General features: G+C 52.9%; 2 long non-coding RNA genes across 2 annotated transcripts; both read right to left on the bottom strand.

Moving 5' to 3' along the window:
• Window positions 1-3,494: 3,494 nt before the first annotated feature.
• On the bottom strand, window positions 3,495-8,456 carry LOC119923861. The gene is made up of 4 exons (XR_005448986.1): window positions 8,410-8,456; window positions 7,894-8,070; window positions 3,668-3,729; window positions 3,495-3,509 (listed from the first exon to the last, which is right to left on the bottom strand). It is a non-coding gene; the product is annotated as an uncharacterized LOC119923861 (long non-coding RNA).
• On the bottom strand, window positions 6,551-7,301 carry LOC119923862. Its single transcript, XR_005448987.1, has 3 exons — window positions 7,280-7,301; window positions 7,085-7,129; window positions 6,551-6,663 (listed from the first exon to the last, which is right to left on the bottom strand). It is a non-coding gene; the product is annotated as an uncharacterized LOC119923862 (long non-coding RNA).
• Window position 8,457: the final 1 nt, after the last annotated feature.

Below are 8,457 nucleotides of genomic sequence, written 5' to 3'. Positions count from 1 at the left end.
CCGGGGGGGCGCGCGACAGCCCTAGGCCGGGAGGCGGGGGGCGACAGCCCTAGGCCGGGAGGCGGGGGGCGACAGCCCTAGGCCGGGAGGCGGGCGGCGACAGCCCTAGGCCGGGCAGGGGGATAACACTAGAAGGAGTGGAGTGGGGCGTGCGACAGCCCTAGGCAGGGATAGGGGATTGCATTAGACGGAGCGGGGGGATAGCAGTAGACGGAGTGGCGGGGGGGGGGGGGTGGGGGCGACAGCCCTAGACGGGTCAGGGGGCAACAGCCCAAGTTGGGGCAGGAGGATAGCAGTAGACAGAGCAGGGGGATAGCACTAGGTGGAGAGGTGGGATAGCACTAGGCAGAGCGGGGAGTATAGCACTAGTCTGGGCAGGGGGGATATCACTAGGGAGAGTGGAGGGGATAGCAGTAGGCGGAGCGGGGGGCAACAGCAGTAGGCGGAGGGGGGGGAAGCACTAAGCAGAGCTCAGGGGGACAGCACTAGGCAGAGTAGGGATGGATAGCACTAGGAAGAGCATGGGCAGATAGCACTAGGCAGAGCAGGGGGATCACAATAGATGAAGCAGGGGGGGTGATAGCGCTAGGCGGGGCAGGGGCCAACAGCACTAGGTGGGGCAGGGGGCCTACAGCACTAGGCAGGGCAGGGGGCCAACAGCACTAGGCGGGGCGGGGGTGGGGGGGTGGTCACAGCACGAGGCCGGGCAGGGAGCAACAGCACTAGGCGGGGTGCCGACAGCACTAGGCCGGGCAGGGGGTGACAGCACGAGACCTAACAGGGAGTGGGGGGGACAGCACGATAGCGGGGTCAGCAGGATCCATTGGAGCAGGGTGGGGGTGTGGTAGGACCAGTTAGAGCGGGGACAATAGGACCAGTCGGAGTGGGCTGGGGGTGCAATAGGACCGGTCGGAGCGGGGGCGATGGGGGTGGGGGGGGCGCAATAGGACCAGTCGGAGCCCCGGGGGGGGGGGGGGGGTGGGAGGGTAGGACCAGTCGGAGCAGGGATGGGAAAGGACCAGATGGAGTGGGGAAAAAAGGACCAGATGGAGGTGGGGGGGTGGGGGTGGGGGGAAGAGAGGATAGAACCAGTCAGTTGGGGGGGAGATAGAACCAGATGGGGGTGGGGGGGATAGAACCAGAAGGAGGATGGGGGTTAGAACCAGTCGAAGCCGGGGACGATAGGACCAGTGGGAGCAGGGGGGTGGCGATAAGACCAGTCAGAGCGGGCGGATAGATCTATAGATCTTGACCGAGCCGGGGGGATAGAACTCGACCGAGTGGGGGGGAACTAGACAGAGCAGGGGGAAAGAACTAGCCAGAGCTGGGGGAATAGAATTAGAATGAGCAGGAAGGATAGAACCAGACCAGGGGCAATAAGACCAGTCGGAGTGGGGACTGGGGGGCGGGGGGGGCAAAGGACCAGATGGATCACACGGGGGGGCGGGGGGGAGAGGGGTGCCCCGATAGGACCCAAGTGTGGGTGGGGTGGATAGGACCAGTTTGATAGTTGTGAAAGTACTGATTATGCAGAGTAAATTATTAAGCGCCGGAAGTTGCCTCCTCTAAATCTAGAACAGACAGTCATGGAAATAGGCATTGGAGTCAGTGAGAGAAGGGAATTATTGTTGCGGAGCAGATGACAGACCAAGTTAAATTACTTCTCACCGGCCATGATATCGTTGAGGTGGTCCTACTTCCAAGATTTCCCTCAGTGCACTGCGTGGAGTGATTGGTCTGATGGTGCTCCTGCAAGTTGAGAAGGAAACTCAAATGATGCAGTTTTTCCAACATAGAGACATTTCTCCAACATCCCGCAAATCAGCCTGGTTTTCAATAGGCATGAGAGAACAGCCACAGAAGCCTGGATCCTCCACTCTTCCCTACCCCTGCCATTGGATCCCCACACTCCCACGTTGGAAGAGGCCTGGACTTAAACAACAACAAGTCTCCAGTACCAAGGCAGACTAAACAAGAGGAGTGGTAAGACTTGCAATACTCCATACCAAACCCTTCTATGCTCCCTACAAAGATACAAGTTGGAGGCTACAGAACTCCACAGGAGAATAGGATGGGTGCGCGCGCACACACACACACACACACACACACACACACTCTTACTTTATTTTCCCTTCCAGCTCACCCATGCATTTAGTCCCACCCACCAAGCAATGAAGCATTCACCCCACAGAAATTAGGTACATATACTCAGCTCTTTCACTTGTATTGTCAGCTGGTATTGTCAGCATCAGTAAAGTGATGCTGGACCTAGAATATTGAAAAGAAATTATGTTACAATATGTAAGACATGCCTAACAAAGTCTCAGGAAAGGAGACACCATAGTGAGGAGACAAGTGAGGACAAGTGTGCTATGGTGGTGAGTCAGGGCTACAGGGAACACATTTGCTAATTCCCCTGCACTGTACTATCCCCAAGCACTTAGGTTAGTGCTCTGCATGTAGGACACATTCCAGTATCATTCATTCAATTGTATTGAGTGCTTACTGTGTGCAGAGCACTGTACTAAGTGCTTGGGAAATACAAGTTGGCAACATCTTAGAGATGGTCCCTACCCAACAGCGGGCTCACGTCAATTGACTGCAGGAGCGCAGTGTCTATTAGAACTAACATAGCCACAGCAAGAAGCTGAGGAACGGAGAGGTGGCCAGGAAGCCTTCTGATATGGAGTGCTAGGCCCTTCACCCCTCTACCCACCCCTGACCCCCAAAACAGGCATGAATGAGATCAGTATAGGTGAAGGATGATATCTCCCATAAACAGCCCGGGAGAAAATTGGGGAAGTTTCCTGGCCTAGGAGAGCTCATGGCTAGCAAGCCAGAAAACACCTAGCCAGCTACACTCAAACACTAGACTCTCCCCTCCTCCCATTCCCCCCACAACCCCGACTTCCCCCCAACTCCCTCAGAGGCATTCACTGTCATGCACAGAGGGGTTCCAACTCTGGAAGGACTGAGGATGTGGCAGGGTGACCCTGTGGAAGGGGCTGTGGGTTCAGGTAGGATTGACTGATCCATCTAAAGAATTAAGGACACTGGGTCTCCTCAGGTCCACCATCACCTTCCCTTAGAGATGGAAGCTCAGCTCATTCTTCCTCACCATGGAAATCAGCTCATCTGGGTCCTCACTGAAGGGGGACACTTGGACCCCATCCATCCACAATCCACACATCCTCCCCCCTGGAACTCCCACCCCCTACCCACAGAGTGGACATATCAGCAGTCTCCCAAATCTTTACAAGCCCTACTGAAATTGTTTCTTCTCCAACAAGCCTTCCCTGACTAAAGCTCTCATTTCTCCACACCCCAGACACACGAACATACACTTGATTTTTCTTCCAGCTCACCCATGCACTTACTCTCACCCACTAAACCCTGAACCATTAACTCCCCCCCGCCTCGCCCCCATTAAGTACATATCCTTTTACTCAAATCCCTCCCTTACCTGTATTGTATCATCTGGAAACACCCCCCACCTTCCCCCACTGGACCTATAAGATTGAAAGGGAACTCTCTCAGAATTGCAGACAAGTGGGGACAGGTGTGCTGAGGTGGGTGAAAGAGGGTGGCAGGCAACAGGTGTGATTGTTCTGTTGCATTGTATAACCCAAACACTTAGTACAGTGCTCTGCATATACTTAGCACTCACACACTGTTGATGGATTGCAGGAGCCAAGTGTCCTTTAGAACTTCCCCAGCCACAGCGAGAAGCTGGAGAACAAAGGAAGAGCAAGTTTGAGTGGACAGGAAGCCTTCTGAGAGGGAGCCTTAGGCCCTTCGACCTACTACCCACCCTCCACCCCCAGCAAGGGAATGAGTAAGGTCAGCATCCATGAGAATGAAACCCCCACATAATAGTTCTGCAGGGAGGGCCTTGGGGAAGTTTTCGAGCCTGGAAGAGCTCACATCTAGCAAGCCAAAAAACACCTGGTCAGCTTCGCTGTTAACACTAGGCTTTCCCCCCACTCCCCCGTTCCCCCACACTCTCCTAACTCCCTCAGAGGCAGTCACTGTCAAGCACAAAGGGGTTCCACCTCTAGAGGAACTGAGGATTTGCAGGGTGACCCTGTAGACAGGACTGTGGGTTCAGGGAGAAATGACCCTTCTATAGAATTAAGGACCCTGGGTTTTCTCAGTCCCACAGTCAAGTCACAGAACCAGTTCCCTATGCAGAGCCTTAGCCCCAGTGGGTAGAACCAGCCACAGTACTGAGAGTAACACACCCCTCTCTACACCTTGCCCTCCTCCTGCACTAACCCCTAGTCATACCCCCATCACCTTCCCTTAGGGATGGAAGCTCAGCTCTTGATTCCTCATCTCCATGGGGATCAGCTGCTCTGGGTCCTCACTGAAGGGGCAACAGTCCTCATGACCAGGAAGGGTGGTGAGAAGTTTCTGGGAGGAGAAATAAGTTGGTCCTTCTCTTCTGCTCATCAGGACTCCTTCAACATCCATCTTTGAATGGCACTCACCTGGGATTAGGAAAAGCCTGAGAGCTCCAGCCTGCTCCTTATGCCTCTCTTGGACCACATCCACCCTCAACCTATCCCACACATCCCCCCACCTACCAGCCTTCTCCCACATCTTTAAAAGCCCTACTGAAATTGTTCCTTCTCTAACAAGCCTTCCCCGATTTAAGCTCTCATCCCCCCCTGCCCCTGACTCCCTGGCCCCCAATGCCCCCACCACTCCAAACACACACTTTAATTTCTTTTCCAGCTCACCCATGCACTTACTCTCACCCACTATACCCTGAATGATTAACCCCACATTAATTAAGTACATATCTTTTTACTCAGATTCTTCCCTTACCTGTATCATATCATCTGGGTCCCCCTCATACTGATGCTGGACCTATAAGATAAGAAGAGAACGCTATTAGAATTGTAGACAATTGGGGACAGATGTGCTGAGGTGGATGAGTGAGGGTGGTAGGCAACAGGTGTACTACATCAGTTGCATTCTACTCCCCAAAGCACTTTGTACAGTTCTCTGCAGGGTGACCCTGTGGACAGGACTGTGGGCTCAGGAAGGAAGGACCCATCTATATAATTAAGGGTCCTGGGTCTTCAGTCCCCCAGTCTAGTCAGAAAGAACCAGTTCCCTACACAGAACCTTAGCCCCAGATGGTGGAACCAGCCACAATACTGAGACTGACATGCCCCTCTACACACCCTGTAGTCCTCCTGCAGTAACTCCTAATCATCCACACATGCCCTAACCACCTTCCCTTAGAAATGGAAGCTCAGCTCCTGATTCTTCCTCTCCATGGGGATCAGCTGCTCTGGGTTCTCAAGGGTTAACAGTCCTCATGGCCAGGAAGGGTGGTGAGAAGGTTCTGGGAAGGGAAAACAATCAGTCCATCTCTTCCCATCATCAGGATTCCTTCGACATCCTCCTCCAGACCGCCTAAACCGGGGATCAGGAAGAGCCTGAAAACTCCAGCTTGCTCCTTACGCCTCACGTGGATCACCATCCACCCTCAACCCATCCCACACATCCTTTCCTCTCGACTCCCACCCCACACCAACCCAGTGGATCTACCAGCCATCTCCCACAGCTTTAAAAGCCCTACTGAAATTGTTTCTCCCAACAAGCCTGCCCTGACTAAAGCTCTCATCCTCCCTGGCCCCCAGTGTCCCCACCCCTTCCACCACACCCTTTCTTTTCTCTTCCAGCTCACCCATGCACTTAATCCCACCCTCTAAGCACTGAAGCCTTCGCCACACATCATGTAGATATCTTTTTACTCATATCCTTCCCTTACCTATGTTGTATCATCTGGGACTCCCCAACAAGCAGATGCTGGACCTATAAGATTGAAAGGGAACTCTATTAGAATTGCAGTCAAGTGGGGACAGGTGTTCTGAGGTGATGAGTCAGGGTGGCAGGCAACAGGTGTGCTAGATCTGTTGCTTCCCCCCCCCCCCCCCAACACTTAATAGAGTGCTCTGTATATACTAAGCACTCACATACCACTGATGGATTGCAGGAGCCAAGTGTCCTTTGCAACTTCAACAGCCACAGTGGGAACCTGGAGAACAAAAAGGCAGTTTGAGTGGACAGGAAGCCTTCTGAGAGGGAGCCTTAAGCCCTTCACCCCAGTAAGTTGGTAACCCTAACCCTGAACCCGGGCATTAATGAGGTCAACATGTTGCCAACTTGTATGTTGGCAACTTGTACTTCCCAAGTGCTTAGTACAGTGCTCTGCACACAGTAAGCACTCAATAAATATGATTGATTGATTGAACATCCCTGTGGATGCTACCCCCACAGAACAGCCCTGCAGGGAGGACCTTGGGGAAATGTCCCAGGCTACAAAGCCTCACATCTACCAAGCCAGAGAACCCTTAGCTTCAGTCCTAACCTAGGCTCTTCCCCCCTCCCTCCCACCTTCCCAACTCCTTCAGAGGCAGTCACTGTCAAGCACAGAGGGGTTCCACCTCTAAAGGAGCTGAAGATTTGCTGAGTGACCCCGTGGACAGGACTGAGTCCTCCTGCAGCAACCCCTAGTCAGGCCCCCATCACCTTCCCTTATAGATGGAAGCTCCACTCTTGATTCCTCATCTCCATGGGGATCAGCTGCTCTGGGTCCTCACTAAAGGAGTGGTAGTCTTCATGGCCAGAAAGGTTGGTGAGAAGGTTCTGGGAAGGGAAATCCACTGATCCATCTCTTCTTGTCATCAGGACTCCGACATCCACCTTTGAACAGCACTCACCTGGGGTTAGGAAAAGCCTGAAAGCTCCAGGCTGCTTCTTATGCCTCAATCGGACCACATCTACCCTCAACCTATCCCACACGACCTCCCACCCCCCACCCACCACTGGATCTACCAGCCTTCTCCCACATCTTTAAAAGTCCTCCTGAAATGGTTTCTTCTCTAACAAGCCTTGCCTGACTTCAGCTCTTATCCCCCCAGCCCCCAATGCCCCCACCCCTCCAAACAAACTTTATTTTCCCTTCCAACTCACCCAGGCACTTACTCTCACCCACTAAACCCTGAAGCATTACACACACACACCCCACCATTAAGTACATATCTTTTTACACAGATTCTTCCCTTACCTGTATTATATCATCTGGGTCCCCTTCATTATATTGATGCTGGACCTATATGATAGGAAGAGAATTCTATTAGAATTGCTGAAAAATGGGGACAGGTGTGCTGAGGTGGGTAGGCAACAGGTGTACTACATCTGTTGCATTCTACCTCCCCAAGCACTTAGTACAGTGCTTAGCATACACTAAACCCTCACTTACCATTGATGAATTGCAGGAGCCAAGTGCCCTTTAGAACTTCCACAGCCACAGCAAGAAACTGGAGAACAAAGAGGCAGTTTGAGTGGCCAGGAAGCCTGGCGAGATTGGTAGGCCCTTCACCCCAGTACCCAACCCTGACCCTGAACCCAAGCATTCATGAGGTCTACTACATCTGTGAGGTTGATACCCCCCACAGAAAAGCCCTGCATGGAGGGCCTTGGGGAAGTTTCCTGGCCCAGAAGAGCTCACATCTAGCAAGCCACAGAACACTTTAGTCAGCTTCACTCTTAACACTAGGCTCTTCCCTGCTCCCCCTGCACCCTCCCAACCCCCTCAGAGGGAGTCACTGTCAAGCACAGAGGAGTTCCACCTCTAGAGGAGCTGAGGATTTGCAGGGTGACCCTGTGGACAGGACTGTGGGTTCAGGGAGAAATGACCCTTCTATAGAATTAAGGACCCTGGGTTTTCTCAGTCCCACAGTCAAGTCACAGAACCAGTTCCCTATGCAGAGCCTTAGCCCCAGTGGGTAGAACCAGCCACAGTACTGAGAGTAACACACCCCTCTCTACACCTTGCCCTCCTCCCACAGTAACCCCTAGTCATGCCCCCATCACCTTCCCTTAGGGATGGAAGCTCAGCTCTTGATTCCTCATCTCCATGGGGATCAGCTGCTCTGGGTCCTCCCTGAAGGGGCAACGGTCCTCACAACCAGGAAGTGTGGTGAGAAGCTTCTGGGAGGAGAAATAAGTTGGTCCTTCTTGTCTGCTCATCAGGACTTCTTCGACATCCACCTGGGATTAGGAAAAGCCTGAAAGTTCCAGCCAGCTCCTTATGCCTCACCTGGACCACATCCACCCTCAACCCATCCCAAACATCCTCCCAGCTGGCACTCCCACCCACCCACCTACCCTGTTGACACACCAGGAGTCTTCCATCTCTTCCATCAGAAGCCTTTGCCTTCTGAAATTGTTTCTTCTCTAACAGGCCTTCCCTAAAGTTCTCATCTCCCCACCCCCTCCCTAAAAAACACACTTAATTTTCCCTTCCAGCTCACCAATGCACTTAATCCCACCCTCTAAGCACTGAAGCCTTCACCCCACATCAATTAAGGACCCAGAATCTCCCCTTACCTGTTGTATCATCTGGATCCAAACCCCCTCATTATTCCAATACTGGAC

Source organism: Tachyglossus aculeatus, unplaced genomic scaffold (genome assembly GCF_015852505.1).
Source record: "Tachyglossus aculeatus isolate mTacAcu1 unplaced genomic scaffold, mTacAcu1.pri scaffold_316_arrow_ctg1, whole genome shotgun sequence".
In the NCBI taxonomy this organism is placed as follows: Eukaryota; Metazoa; Chordata; class Mammalia; order Monotremata; family Tachyglossidae; genus Tachyglossus; species Tachyglossus aculeatus.
The sequence above is the reverse complement of the archived record's forward strand: the minus strand, read 5'-3'. Positions and strand labels throughout refer to the sequence as shown.